This window comes from Eurosta solidaginis, unplaced genomic scaffold, assembly GCF_040869045.1.
Source record: "Eurosta solidaginis isolate ZX-2024a unplaced genomic scaffold, ASM4086904v1 ctg00001046.1, whole genome shotgun sequence".
NCBI lineage: Eukaryota > Metazoa > Arthropoda > Insecta > Diptera > Tephritidae > Eurosta > Eurosta solidaginis.
The window spans coordinates 614,694-631,031 of NW_027136889.1; the positions used below are offsets into that span (position 1 = coordinate 614,694).

Genomic DNA, 16,338 nt, shown 5'->3' on the forward strand with positions numbered 1-16,338 from the left:
CACTTGCTATATATGCTTTCACTGACCAAGCCTAATTTAAAGGCATGTGACGCCAGAAGGCAGTGTTCAGTCATCAAATCAGTCATAAGTTTACAGTTCTCTTTTTATACAAGATCTACGGATGATCTTCTACACTTTACAGCCCCGCTGGGTCGCTTATGTTCACCTCTCCCCTCTCTTAGTCTCGCTCAATATTAGCTAGTTTAAGCTATTTTCTCCCAGTGTTTCTACTTCTTTTGTTACGATACCATCGGTAACAATCCACCTCTGTTGTGGCTCAAGCCAGACGAAGCGCAGACACAGAATCACGCGCCCAAGGCTTTTAATTAACAGTCTGATCAACGCCCTAGATTGATGAGGGGTGTGGTGACTAGTTCCTAGGACCTACCTAATTATTTTCTAGCTTTTGGTATTATTATTACTTTATGTAAGTATTGTTTTCAATAAAACCAATTAACTTAAAAAAAATTTTTTATTATTTTATTTTCAAGTTTTTAGTTTTTATTTAATTGCCTATTATTTCTCATTCTATTTAGTTCATTTAGTGACTATTTATTACAAGGACTCTTTCCTGACAATTTGTCCGCAATACATAATCCTTCCAAAGACTTTACCCGACTCTGCGCCACGTATGCTTGTCCGTCCTCGAACTGCAAAGTATTTTGATGTCATTTCTACGGGACTGTACGTAATATTTGTTTCAAATATGAGTCATTCGGAGGATAGATACGATTTTTTTAATATCGCCACCTGGCGGCGATTTTTTAATAGGTGGCTTTCCATTCATGTATGTATTATGTGGTCCAAATATCATCCAAATCGGACCACAAATACGATTTCTTTAAATATTTCGTTACATGCGCCACCTGTCGGAGTTTTTTCTTATTATCGCATTGTCATCGGGTTCTGAACTATTTTCCAGGTTTCAAGCATGTGGCTTATCGGGAAGTTACTTAGATTTTAATTACAAAATTCGCTCATAACGGCCGCTACCCAAGTCAAACTAAATAAAACCGTTTAAAAAAGAAATATAACTTTGACAGATTTATACTTAGCAGCACTTAAATACCTTTCGCAAAGACTCTTATACTTCAATATAAATAGCAAATTATTTTATTAATTGAATTGATTATTCAGCGGTCACAAGCAATTATGAGCATAAGCTTTTGCTTCTGAAAAAAGGAAGCACACACACATACACAGAGTATACAAAAAGTCATAAATGCCAAAAATTGACAGTGCGGTTTACGTTCCGGTAGGCGCTCGGTAATAGCAAATATCTTTAGCATTTACCGTTACTCACGTTAGGTGCTGCACATGGATTTTTGGCTCGCATAGGAATATTTATCCTACCGATGCGGCGCCCTTGCCGTTTCTGCTGCTGCTACATCATATTTGCGCTTCCATTACTCAAAAGGTTACCATTAATTGCTTCACTTACTATGGCACAACTAAAGTTTTTTTTATTTTATTTTATTTTAGTTTATACGAGTATATATATATACACACATACATACATGATATATGTATAGTAGTTACATTTATTTATATGCGCACCTTTGTTGCTTTATTGTATGTAGCAATATTTGGCTGATTTTTTGGCCACTGTGATTGCGGTTTAAATAAATGCAATTTGCAAAAAGCACTCAACAGGATAAAAGCTTTTAATATTGGCAACGTTTTATCAAATTATTCAGAGAGTAACATAACTCATTTATTTATAAATATACTGCGACCATATGCCTACATAAGGATGTGCGTTTTTCATATAAACATTTTGTTTGTTTCAGATATAATAAAATACTGCTGATTAAAATACCCAAAGCTAAGTTCTTGGCGATTTGGTTATTTTCAAAATTCGTGTATATCGAGTAATCTAAAAATTTTGCAACAAGACATTCTGTTAATAGGGTCATGAGTCCGATTGAAAATGTTTTAACTAAAAAAATTTATTTCTTTTGCAGACACGATATGACCTCAACTTCATTTATTTCTTTTTCACAATTATCAAAGGGTTTATATAAGTAAGCAGTAATGTTAAAACCTCTTTAACCGGCGTCCTGAGCTACAACCTTGAAAACAAAATGGATGAGATACGTTCTCGTTAGCGAACACGTTAACTCACGGCCTTTCTATAAGTAAATAATAAGGACAGATCGATATACCGCTTTGTTGATTCAGATTTCCCTTAGTAAATTAATTGTTTGTAAGATCGACAATTTTATTGCATTTCTCTCTTTCGGGCTCTCGCCATCTGCCACTGCTTTTTCATGGTTTTACAACTCATCTTTTTCCGAATCTCTTCCGCATCTCTTTTTGAATTTCTTTTCAAAAATTTTCTTTTCCACTACTCTTCTGCAGTTCTCGGTTTCATCTTTCGTCTACTTTCCCATTTGCTTTATCTTACATTTTGTTTTGCTTTCGGCCCGCTCCCTTTCTCCGCCTCCGTTCCCCGCCCTTTCGTCTTAATCCACTCCCACCTTTGCGATCCCTCTTTCACTCTTTAAATTTCCATCTTTTCTTTACCCATCGCTTATTCATTTTGTGACTCGATTTCATCTACCCTTTCCTCTACTACCAGTTTTATGCCGATTTGCTCTTCCTTAATTTTCATACTCCTCCCTTCTCTTTCTTCCTACTCCACCTTTTTTTATATTTCTATTCTTCCTTTTTTGTGCTCGCCGTCTTTGCCTTGCTCACCACTCACTTTCTCTCTTTCGCCATTAAACTATCGCTATCCGTTATTACTCGTATTCGTACCCTAATTAGCTCTATTTTTCTTTGCGCGTTCCTTTTTCTTTCCCTTTCTTTTTCCACCTCTTCTTCATCAAAGTCTCCCCACACCTCTCTTGCTTAACATTCCCACCCATAAGTTTTTTATTCTCACCACTTCTTCTTTCCATAATACTCTTCTACTTTTTAAATACGATAACTATTCCAAGTACCTACTTAGATTTATTTTAGATCTAAATAATAATTTCTTCTAAAAATGCGCGTGGCACCAGCTCATTGCCTACTTTATCAATGAGGAACAAGTTCTTAACATTTGAAAAAAAAACTGCTTCCTGCTATTTTGACAGGCGTATTTTACCTCTAGTTGAAACCCTAAATAATTTTTTTTTGGGGAGGTTTTATTATACAAATAGTGAACCCTTTTTTAAATGTTTGTATATAAATTCAAGAAGATTATTTTTTTCCTATGATTATTTTTTCCACCTTTGTCAGATGGGCAGTCCCTTAAAACTAGAACCCAATGCTCATGCCGACCCGGTGCCCATAGCTACGGACGTTATCAAAGCAGGCAGTGCAAACCTAAATATCACTGAGTCCGACCTCGCAGGAATTCAATGGCGCGAAATAAATGTAAATAACAGACACCATAATACAAGTACATGCATACGATCACATTTATGCATCATTAATAACTATCTTCAGACCTTTTGAGGGTTTTATGAAAGCGTATGCCTATATGTAGACTTACAAAAGGTATTTGTGAGTATTTGCGCCTAAGCAAGTGGTATAAGTAGATACATTGGTTTACAATGTTAAGGATTTAATAGCTACAAGCCTCCTACTAATTGATGCAATTTGATGCGATATACTCCGAGGCGACTTTGCAGAGCTCCTCCTACAATTTTATTGATAATATTCATTAAAATTATTTCTTATAAAATGGTGGACCCCACATTTTTATGTAGACGCTGAAAGGTACCTGCCAAATCAGAAGATTTTTTTTTGGGAAGAGGATTTCTCAAATATTGCCAAGCTGTGACACATTTGCCCCTTTAAAAATTCAGCAACTGGCCCTAAATTAAATACACAATATTTACCTATTTTTTTAGTCAAGGGCTTAAATGTCTTACAACTGTAAGATTCTACATTCTGAAAAAACGCCATGGTTCGGTTAGGTTGAACGGTTCGGTCCATGAGGTGCGCACATAGACTGAATGAGTCCGTAGTATTACCAGAAGTTTATATAACGGTCAAACCCTATCCCTAACCAAATACCAGGATATATGTTTTAAAATAACTATTTTCTCTTTATTAATACTTAAAGCCTTCTAGGACCTATGCCACTTGCTGCTTCTGGATATGAAAGCTGTGTCACTCTTAATAGCTGTAGTGTTAGCCTGCAAGTGCAGGGCTCGATCGGTTCCTCCTCCAACCTGCAACAAGTTATCGTGGTAATATTATAGGGAAATTCTATTCAACGTATCCATTCACTAGGTGTCGAAGGATATTTAATCGTTATATAATTGATAAAATGACCAAGTGCACTTTAAATGAAGCTGCGTCATTAATCCAAAAAACAAAGGCCCAGCGCCATTTTTTTCAGGGTCGTATTTATATATTTTGTGTATGAAGTTCCTCTATCGTTTGATGGTAAATCTAGAGCACTGAGCTGTACAAATCCAGCATACTATTTCGGAAAGAAAACTACAAGAGATGAATTGGCAGCTTACGGAATAGTTCGCAGGTTATAAATTAGATATTTTACAGAATCTTAGAGATAGTGATTCCAGATATTGCCAGGAGGTTTGTTGGTGTGTTGTCGTAAAAAGAATTAACATGTGTTCGCGTGAGAGAAGATTTCGCTTTAACCTTTAGGTAGAAAAATTACGGCCATTTACTGCGAAAAATTTTAAGCATATTTCTTCAATCTTGCGTAATAAGGGACAAAATTTAGAATGTCATATAATTTTTTTCCGGGAATTTCCATAAGCCAAACTTGTCTCAGACACGAACACAAAATAACATTCTCTACTTTGTTTACAGTATATAACAAGAACGTAAATGTAGTCCTCATTTCGAGACTACTAGATTGAAAAAAAGTGGGAGCTGTTACGGGAGGCCTGGCAGATGTAACACATCGGTATTATTTTCTAAAAGTAATATGCAGAAAGTAAAAGATTGCGATAGGAACTAAATATGGTATAATGATAAAATAAAATATTACAATTTTTTGCGAATTGACAACGGAAAGATCACGAGGAGTACAAAAATCACTCCAGAAATTACATCAAGAGGACCCCGAGAGAAGTCCCATAATCATCCGCGAGAGAATCCGAAAATCATCCCGAAATGATGCCCAATTAACGCCGGAAGGACCACAAGAGAGTCATATAAATCATCCCGAAAGATTCCCTAAATTACCCTGGGAGGACCCCGAGGGAGTCCCCAAAATTATCCCCAAATTATTCTGGGAGAACCCCGGAGAAGACTAAAAATCATCCCGAAATGAACCCCAATTGACCACGGGAAGATTCCGAGGGGTTCCCAACATCATCCCGAAATGACCCCAAATTACCCTGGGAGGCCACCTCGTGGTAGATTCACTAAGTGCCAGTTTTAAAATGTAGGGTGTAGGGAAAATATAGTCAAGAATAATTGGCAACCACTTCCGTGTTCAAAGGCACAAACAAAATGGGGTGAGCACAGCTTTCACTTCACTCTCGTTTAAGACCCAAAAATAAATTTGTGGAATTGAACGCGTTATTTTGAATAGGTTTAAAGCCTTGAAATAGATTTTATATGTGAAAAAATAAGGTAAAACCTTAAAGCTCGATCTTAAATAATTGTTTGATGAATGTCTTCGTTGCGGCTCTAGGAATAAAAGTATATGGCCAAAAAATTGGATCTTCTTCTCAACTAATTTCAAAAAAAAAAAAAAACACTATTACTCCTACTAATTGTTATAAATTTTTTTTTTTTTTTAATTAATACCCATTAAAAACTGAATACAATTTCAACTCATCGACAAAACTGACTTGACAAATTTAAAATAAGTTTAATAATAAATTTTCCACGCTAACTGCAACGAAAATTGGAAAAAAGATGCGTTCCACATGTTACCAGCCACAAACATTTAACTTGCTCTTATACTTGTATATGTGTATATGCATATGTATGTGTGTGCTTGAGTTGTTTCAAGTTGAACGCCCAGGAAATCAATAAAGATTTTACACTTTTTATACGCTGTTGTTGTTCTTATTATTGCTGCCAAAACTTTGTCTTGCCTTTTGTTGACTTAGTACGTTCTTTTTGCAGTTTCCTCGCACTTCAGCCAGTTCTTCCAGCTTTTTTTGCAATTTTTACGCCTCAACGATAGCAAAATTCGCTTCTTCGCTCAACTAATATGGCTTTTCGAACTTTTTGCTTCCTTTTAAGGTTATCAAAAAACTTTTTTTTTTTCGAGAAAACTTGGGTTCTTGTAGCACTTTTTCCTGCTACTTCTCTGTCTAGTCTTATATTTTGTTTTTCTAATTTTGTAAGCGATTAAGTGCCTGCGGTAACAATTTGTGTTTTTAATCCTTTTTTTCTTGTTTATTTATTTGTTCGTTCGTAACTTTTCGTTGTGATTTAGTTTGTAATTAAATTTTGTTGATAGATTTTACAGAGATTATCGAATTTTTTTTTCTTTTGGACATTTCTTGGTGGTGGTGGTTGTAGTTTACTTCTTGTAGATATAAACGTAATACATAAATAAAAAAATTTTGGTATTTTCCATGAAAGTTGAAAAATAGCAAAATATTTCTAGGTATAATAATGCAAGCGAGGCAAAGGCTTTCGATGAAAAATTGTTTTCGTTTAAGTTCTTTTGGTTTTGTAGAAACAGCATTTATAAATTTAATTTAGAATTTCAAAAATTCATGGCCTTTACATTTTTCGCGCTTGCTTTTCCGAAGCCAAAGTAACAAACATCGCAGAACAGAAATAAATGTTACAGGTTATAAAATCATGCGAACTTTCCAGACCGCCGGGACTGTAGGGGGTGATTCCACCTTTGTTGAAAGCTTCAAGTAAAAAATATATTCTTCTTTTACTTTGCAACCTTCTTAGATGCTTACGAAATGGTAAAGATGAAGAAGGCGTGCAAGTGCATTAAACAGCTTACTAAGCCAATAATTTTCATTTCTGGTCAATAGCCTTTATTTTATTGAAATGAATACGCTTAAGAGTTTTAATGATCTACACTGTCTGGCGATTAGACTCAATTCAGCATACATATCGGAGAGGCAAATCGATTGAAAGTGCTCTTCATGAGGTGCGCACCGTTCCAACTGCAAGGAGTATACCGTGATAGGACTCTTCGACATTGAAGGTACTTCCGTCGAAATAGAGGTCGTCTGAAGGACACTTGCATGGCATGAAATCCCAAGCTTAATAGTTGCCAGAGTTGATTTTATGATCAGGACTAAATTCACCAAAAAGACTTGCTCGGTATTTAAAATGACTACTCAGCACACTCTTCATCGATGCGTGCTCTGGTGTTGTATATGTATGTAGTTAGTTAAAATATTTAAAACAAAACAAGTAAGGAAGGCTAAGTTCAGGTGTAACCGAACATTACATACTCAGCTGCAAAATTACAGATTGCAAAACTTTTAAATTCCCTTCTTCTAAAAGTGGGCGGTGCCACGCACATTGTCCAGAATTTTACTTATTTTCTATCCTGCGTCATAAGGTCAACCCACCTACCAAGTTTCATCGCTTTATCCATCTTTGGTAATGAACTATCGCACTTTGTCGGGCATTGAACAAAAGACGCCGATGCATTGAAAAGTAGGCTTTCATCAGATATCGCAACCCGTTTTGGAGTTATCGAAAGAAATTTAACCCAGGCGGAAATAAGTACAATAAGGTTAGGTTAAGTTTAAATTGCCGGTCTATGAAGACCTCACATAGACTGAACGAGTCCGCAGTATTACCTGAAGTTTATTTAATGAAAACGCTATCACAAACCAGGACCTAAATATGTTATAAAATAACTCCGTCCTCTTGGCAAATACTAGAAGCTTTCTAGAACCTATGCTACTTTCTGCTTCTAGATCTGACAGCTGTATTACTCCTAATAATTGGAGTCTTAGCCTAGCCAGCGCAAGGCACGAGCACAAAACGTGCCCGATCGTTTCCTCCTCCAACCCTCACTTCCTACATCTATCACTGACCAAGCCTAATTTAAAAACATGTGACGCCAGAAGGCAGGGTCCAGTGAGAATACCCGTCATGAAGCTACAGTCCTCTCTTTTTAATGATAGAATCAACTTTATTAGGCTAAGGTTCTAGAACCTGCACATAATCTTGGACACTTTACAGCCCCGCGCTGGACCCACGAATTTCTCTCTTGCTCGATCAGGTGGACCTCTCGCCTTCTCTTAATATCTCCTAATCTAATTGGGACGTCTACGGAGCCAACTGCAAAGGATGAGCCCTCTTTAGTACAATAAAGAAAAAAAAAAAAAAAACATTTTGTAATATTGTTTCACATCTTTCCTCTATGAGACCGAATCAGCGGCTAAGAGCTAATGATAAGTAGGTATATATGTAAATAGAGCTGATGTCGAGGTCTGAAACGCTATGTAAGCGTGAATGAATACAAATTTGCCACTTGGCAATCATAGAAGTGTCAAGTTAACACTCTGCTTACCACTCATAATTAGGTCCCTGACTTGCTTGCATCACATCCATACACATATTAACTTCAAAGCAGGGAGGGTTACTGACACACATGCAATCATAATCATAATTAACAAGCAGACTTTTTGTCACCTTGTGTAATGACTAAATAATGAACTACACCAAAGGCTATACCAAAAACAAAAAGACATTTCATTCATATATGAAAACGTGCACACTACACAGACTTTCTCGTCCCCTTAGGCAGTTTTATTACATACATAAGTATGAGTTTAGTGGCAATATTTTGCATTTGAATTATCTTAGACAATTGGAGCGAGAGGTGATTGTTCATACTGAGCTGAGTCAGTTTTGTTCCTACTTGTGGCGCTTCTATATTATCACATTTTGTGGTGTGTCCTCAATAAATGTGGGAAATTGAGGTACTTGATAGCGAAGTGTGGGAAACTTTTCGGAGTTAAACATAGAAACCTAGATCGTAATACCACTTCAATCGTATCACATTAACATTAACCGAGTGAAGGTTCTTATGCTAAGCTCTGACGATAAATTGTTTAGAGTTCTAGAGGTTGGTTAGTCTTTGTAAATCAATGAAGAGAGTTTGGCAGTACGGATTTGGTAGACGAAAAGCTTATATGTATGTATATAGTCTGGATTTCTCTTTAAAGAAAGCTTTTTAGGTGTCAGTTGCAAAAATTTTGTTTTAACGGCTAGTCGATTGTTTAAAGTTGGTGTACACAGGGAAAAAAGGTTGAACTTGTTGTTTAAATGAAGTCGGTGTTTTCTTTGCTTATAACAATTTGGTTTTATTTTTTTACATTTTCTGTCAGTATTATTCTTTGTTTAATTTTTGCATCATACTTAAGCTTATACTAACGCTAGACATGGTGTTCTAGTTACATCTTAACGATTAGTGCTTCAGTTGGCATGGAGAAAATGAGAATTTGGATTACATATAGATAAGTGACTAAGGCACTTTCAACACAGTTTGTCAGTTAAACTACGCTTGAACTTATTCCGCAGTTTTTTATTCTAATTTAACTGAGGTTTAAGCTGAGCTTAAGCGGTCGATATGGCAGGGTTAAAATCTACTTAACCTATCATTTATTTGCATTCGTTCGAAATGGCGTCGAACATACCCAACAAGCATTTGTTCTTGAGTACCATTAGAGCTCATGTTGATAACTAGGCTTACTTACTTACTTAATTGGCGCTTAACTGTCTAAACGGTTATGGCCGTCCAACAAGGCGCGCCAGTCGCTCCTTCGCTCCGCCAACCCGCGCCAATTGGTCACACCAAGGGAGATTAAATCGTTTGCCACCTGGTCCTTCCAATGGAGTGGGGGGCGCCCTCTACCCCTGCTTCCATAGGCGGGTTCCGATAGAAACACTTTCTTGGCCGGAGCATCATCTTTCATTCGCATAACATGGCCTAGCCAGCGCAGCCGCTGCGTTTTAATTCGCTGGAATATGTTGATGTCTGCGTATAGCTCGTACAGCTCATCATTAAATCTTCTAATCTTCTAAACTCGCCATCGCCAACGCGTAGAGGTCCATAAATCTTTCGAAGAACTTTTCTCTCGAACACTCCCAAAGCCAAAGTAAAGTAAAAGTAAAGTAAAAGTAAAGTCCTCTCTCGGCGAACGAAAATCATACTCTACAAGCCACTTATCGTACCCGTCCTGCTATATGGGGCAGAAGCATGGACCATGACAACAGCAGGTGAAGCGGCTTTGGAAGTGTTCGGCTTTGGGAGTGTTGATAACTAGGTATACTTCTAAAATCTCAAGAGTTTGTTAAACAAAAAATGCTATATCTTAAGATGAAAAATTATATTTCCCAACTTGTGGTTCTCTAACTGGACTCAAATGTAAGATTCCAATACTACAATATTTTTTGCGAAAATAAAATAAAATATATATTATTCATTTTTAATTAATAAGACTTCATTACTGCTAAAAATGAGTTGTTAGCTGTTAGATTTGGTGGTACCACCTTGGGAATTTTTTTTCATCTTCACTTCAGCTAGATATCCAATGTATTCATTTGAGAACTGTACATTTCTCAAAATGTCTCAAAGGTTGGATAATAATTTGAAAATGCTAATGACGTTTGAGATCAACTCGAGAACTAACTGAATACTGGAACTAAGAATAACTAGATAATGATGTTGGATATCAACTCTGGAACTATATATATTTCACTGAAGAAATGTCTTTTAAATGTTTGTTGGGTAAACAAAATCTAGCTGTTGTCGTATCTACAAATTATTTAGATAATAAAAAATCAATGTTGCTGTACAAAAAATTCTACCCCAAAGGCGGCCTTAAACTGTGACTGAAAAACTGCTCTGTAGTTTAACTGGAGTTTAAATTTGACTAGACTTTAAGAAATATTAGTTTAAGCGAAGCTTAACCAACTACTGAAAAACCGGGCCTAAGTGAGGATGGTGCAAAAAGCCTTTAAAATGTTAGGCTTCGAGATAAGAAAGATAGAAAAATAACAATTGATAGTAATAAAACGAATAGCTCAATATTATTAAAAGTCAGCAAATTATAACCGTTACATAGCTTCGCAATTAAAAACTGCAATATAGCAATCGATTACGGCACAAAATATGTTAGCAAATATTCTTGTTCTATAGGGAAAATGTTTATAACAATGCTTCGCGAAATTTTGTATGTGAATAGGCAAGGCGTAATAAACTTCAATTGCCACGTCTGAAGTTCCTTCATATTTACAAACGCAACATCTTGGTTGATTGTGGCGATGTTATTGGAATGCATAAGCTTGTGTTAAACGCATCAAAATGTCATTGTACCGCGGCCTTTAGTTCTCTTAAACAAGTAGCTAACATATGTAAATATATGGGTGATAGTTAAATACCTAAAAAAGTTTCAATTTCATAAGAAAACATTGAAATATATTTCAATTTATAAAATCGTTTTGCGGATAATACCAAATTGCTGCTTTTTATTATTTTGAACAAAAAAAAAAAAACTTTTGATAGGTCACTTCATCTAGAACGTTATCGATTGTTCTGTATTCATGCAAATAGTAAAGTATTCATTCCAATCATGGGTTGATTTCACATGTAAAAATCTATTAATATTATACTCAATTTATGAATATCTCGACTCATCAACGAAAAAGGCTTTGCAAATAAATAATAAAATTACATTGGCGTATATGGAAGAGGCAGTCAGTTTTTCGCGTTTTCTGAACATTGCGATTTTTACAGTTCATAGCTGTTTTGATTTATGTACGTGTGCGATACGTAAATACAAACACGTTTATGTTGTTATTGTTGTATAAAATTAAAGTTCAGTTAACTATTTACATTTTATTAATAATAATTTTTATTTTTTTGATTTTTATTTGATGACAGGAATCGCAATTGCAACAGACTGCCAATGATTTACCAGCCCGACTCTTACACCTGCTCTCTGAGAGAACAAGTCAAACCGATGGAATTCAGGAGCAGTGGGAAAATATCTCTAAAACACCTCGTACCGCCCCCGAGGAAAAAATTGTTTACCGCCGACCACGGGGAAAAAAATCGGTACGATGAAATATGCCGCGCTGCAACCGAAAAAAAAATGATGCCGACAGGACTACCATAAAAGGGAACGTAGTAAGAAGTATGTCCGAGCGCTACCGCGAGTGCGAGGAGCTTGACCAGCTAGCCACCAAGAATATTGACTCCAAAGTTTATTAAAAAATCCGACGACAGACAGCAGGTTTTAAGCTCGGAGCAAAGTCATGTAAAAACGAAAACGATGCCCTGGTAACTGATGTCCAAAGGTTGGTTAGACTTGTACTATGACAAAGTGAGTGTAACAATAACCAGATTAAAAAACGAGAAGGTAACTCAGATAAGCCGGCGAGGCCTTAGTAAGGCGCGTGCATCAGCTTTTTTGCAAAATATGGTCGAACGGTGCATGCTCGAATGGAACACACGTCAGTGTTCTTTGTCTAGTCCACGGGAAGCCAACTATCGCGTAATCAGTCTTCTTAGTAACGCCTGTCAACCGTATTGTGCGGAATATTGAAGTCCACCGTGAATCGGCTGATTGTACCTTATAATGCGGCTACAGACCTGATAAATCTCCCATCGACCAGATGTTTGCCAACACCAAGTCGTAGTTTAAATAAATTTTTAACAAGTTCAATGTTTATAATTATAGTTAAAAAAATTTTTCATTTAAGTTGTAAAAATTAAGTTTTATTTAATTAAACTTATCTAATTTGAATTGAATAAACAATAGATACATAGTTGAAATATATAAACAATTATTTTTGTTTATACTGAACGGTTTTTATTTTGTTGGTTATAAGAAAAACTAGTCAAATTTAATCAAATGCAATCGAAGATTTCTTGCAGGAGCGGAAATTTAAAAAAGCCTATTTTTTCTAACTTGCATGCTCTAACAGGAGCTCAGAAATTAAACGCAAGCGGCAGCTGAAGCAGTTGCATTACAAAATGCTCCTAAAAGTATGATACAATTTTACTTATTTGTGTAACGCATGGTATACCCTATTGCAGAGGTTGAATATAATTTGTTTGAATTTGCAATAGAAAAGGACTTGATAAATTCCTTTGTTTGTTTGTGTAAATAGACTGTCGTTCGACTATATTGAACCCTCTAAATGTTTGTACTTCATCTTTTCATAAGGAACGAGCACGATTCCTATCATGTAGCGTATTAACTTATGCTCACAATCCCTGGCTGTTGTAATAAATCCTTCCAACCTGAAAAAAGTATGAATGTGCGAGTTGTTTTATAATACAAGTGCTTTTGTTATTAAAATGTTCCAGAAAAACGTGACTTCCGTCTAACTTTTAATTAAGATCTCTTAGCTTTTATCAAATCTATAACGAAATTAGACACACGTTCTAAAATCACACACGGTTCTAATTGAGCGTCGGAATAGTTCGCGTGTTCTTGGCACCACGGCGTTTTTGCAATTTGCAATTCCGTGGCTGAGCCATAGCAATTTTAAACAGGAGCTCAGAGGTTGAAAGAAAGGCACAATGTCTCTACATGTATGGAAACAGAAATATAGGTGGACACATAAAAAGGAGATCCGTGAGCACAATAACGATACTTAAATATTGCCCATTTGAATAGGTGCTCAGAATAAAAAGATCGACGACAGCAGAAGTAAATGATTTTGAATTGCCTATAAATGTATGCTAGAAATTGTGTTGTGCTGTCTTCAATGACGCAAATCCGCTCTAAGATTACAGAACGTGCACGTAATACTCTGTACCCTATTGCAGGTTATCAAAAAATTTGGGATTTCTGTATTTTTTTGTTAGTCCATATCGAATTATGATCACTATTAATAAGTGTTAAAAAATTTTCAATAAAAATTAAAAATAACCTTTTCTTTAAAATCCTTTATAATTTTTTGGGGATAATTAAGCTAAGGCACATTGAGCGGCACTACACTACGCCTGTATTCTTATGGACACTTCACAGCTCACGGCAGCAGCACTATGCTACGCGGCATTGATCGGTAATGTCGATCAAATCTTTTTAATTCCTAACTGCACCAGAAATTTCGCAAACACTGCATACTTTAATAGGGACTCAGAAATTCAAAACAAGCGGCAGTGGAAGCAATAATTTTAGAAATGCTCCTAAAAGTATGCTACACATTAAAAAATAATAGCAGAACTAATTCCTTTCCATGCGCTATACATACTAGTGCAACAGCTGAATATAATTTGATATTGCTTTGATAGAGTTGGATTTTTTATCCTTACTTGCTTGTTTCTTCTGTAAATATGCTGCCTCCAATTATTTTTGATTCCTTTTTATAACATTGCATTTATTTTTGTGTTCGTTTCGAACTTTTTCTTAGATTTCATTAAACTAGCAGTAAAACTAAGATAACTAATTTATTAAAACGGGAAAGTTCCCAGAAACCTAGTCCTGAATACAGATGTATGTAATTCAGCCTCTCGTGTCAGGTAAATAAGGAGACATGCCCGTAAACACTATGAAGAAGTTCGGCATCCAAGAACTCATACGGTTAATCTAAAAGAGAATGAAAATACTTTCAGCCTTATCCTTGCACGGTCGTTAAGTCCCTTATGGCGAGTTATGTGCGGAAAGCTCTCATCTTACAGTTCTCTACTCAATTCTTACAAAAGAGGAAAGCATACCGCCCATGGACTCGCGTTTCGCTTTGATCCAGCTTTGATCTGGACATTGTTATAACTATCCGGAATCGTAACGTATTTCATTTATGTTTTTTGTCTCCACCAACCATAGAGTCAACGGTATGATAAAGACGAAGCCTGTAACACCAAAGTCGCTATGCTCCAACTCTGTTAAAGTACCAGTTTCCTTAACTCCCTTAGAACATATACTAGATAATTGAGTACTACAGCTATTTAGTCAAATTACGCACCGTACTAGATGATTCGTCTTGGAAATTATGTAGAATATTTGGTGTAGTTAGGAACGTATTTCAAAAACTTTCTGGTGAACCTTCACCTCAACGGCAACAACAGGTCTTGACGTGGACGCGCGGCTTCAAAAAATTTATAAAAAGGACAGGACATGGTAAATCGGGTAGTCTGAGCTCTATCATAACGCAGTATGAAATGCGCCGTAATGTTCCACGTTCCTTAAGAGCAAATTATTCATCACTTTTCACTTAGTATTCTGCTTTTTTTTATTCACAAATTACGTAATTCTTATATCATCAGCAATGCCGGTTGTCTGACTCCCATGTCAGTCACGGACGCTCCTTTAATATACCCTACATTTTAACAGGCGCTCAGATTGGAACGACAAGCGAAACCGGAGAAAATTCGCCATACCTTGCTCCTAAATGTATGCCCATTTATTCCAAAATGTTGCATTCAATTTTACCGTACGCACAAAAAATGTGAGTTGTTTGTTTGTGTAGTAAAAACCAGCTGTTATACAGTGTGCAGGAAAAGGAAATATATATTATACCCTGCAGCAGGTTCTGAAAAAATTTTTATTTAAGAATTGTAATATATATCTATTTATATGATTTTTTTTTTTTTCAGTCCCCATTTACAAAGAGTTTAAAAACTAAATTAAATTCACTTTATCTCTTAAATCCTTCATAAGGTTTTGGGGACAAACAATTTTTTTTGTTCTTAAGTCCAAACTGCGCCGGAAATTTCGCAAACAATGCATACTGTAATAGGCGCTCAGAAGTAAAACGCAAGCGGCAGTGGTAGCAATTGCATTACAAAATTCTCCTTAAAGTTTATATTAACAACATATAGTGGAAGCGATTCCGTTGCATGCATTATTTATCTTACTGCGACAGGTGAATATAACTTGGTATTGCTTTCATAAAATCGGATTTTGTCTTTAATGTGCTGACCTTTTTTCCTGAATTGTTTGATTCCTTTATGAATCATTACATATATTTATTTGTTTGTCTAAAACTTTCTCTTTGATTTTAATAAATGTGCAATAGAAATTTGAAAATAAATGTATTAAAACTGGTTTGTTGACAGGAACGTGGTCCACAAAACAAACAACTGATTTATGCGGCGTCGCTTCTCAGGAAAATAAGGAGACATGTCCGTAAAAACTGTGAAGAAGTTCGGCATCCCAGAACTCACATAAAAATAGGGGAAGAGACCCTTATCCTTATCTAATTCTCACAAGGACTCGCACGATATAGTGGCCCAATTTAGATCTGAATATTAGAATAGTTACTCTCTCTTATCCGGAATCCACAGCGACATAAGTAACGTATTCCGGTTGTGTTTCGTGTCTCAACCAACCATGTTTTCAATGGTATTATAAAACCATCCCATCTACCACCAATGTCCAAATGCTGCAACTCTGTTGAAACTGACAATTTCCTTGGAGCATGTCAATGATAAACTGCGAGTTACCAAAGCTACTGGATGGG

At 36.0% G+C, this 16,338-nt stretch overlaps 1 long non-coding RNA gene across 1 annotated transcript in view; it reads left to right on the plus strand.

Moving 5' to 3' along the window:
* Nucleotides 1–12,526, plus strand: part of LOC137235665 (uncharacterized) — an 85,913-nt gene extending 73,387 nt beyond the window's left edge. The window contains exon 3 of the long non-coding RNA XR_010948015.1: nt 11,807–12,526. This is a non-coding gene — a long non-coding RNA (uncharacterized lncRNA). The remainder of the gene's footprint in view (nt 1–11,806) is intronic.
* Nucleotides 12,527–16,338: the final 3,812 nt, after the last annotated feature.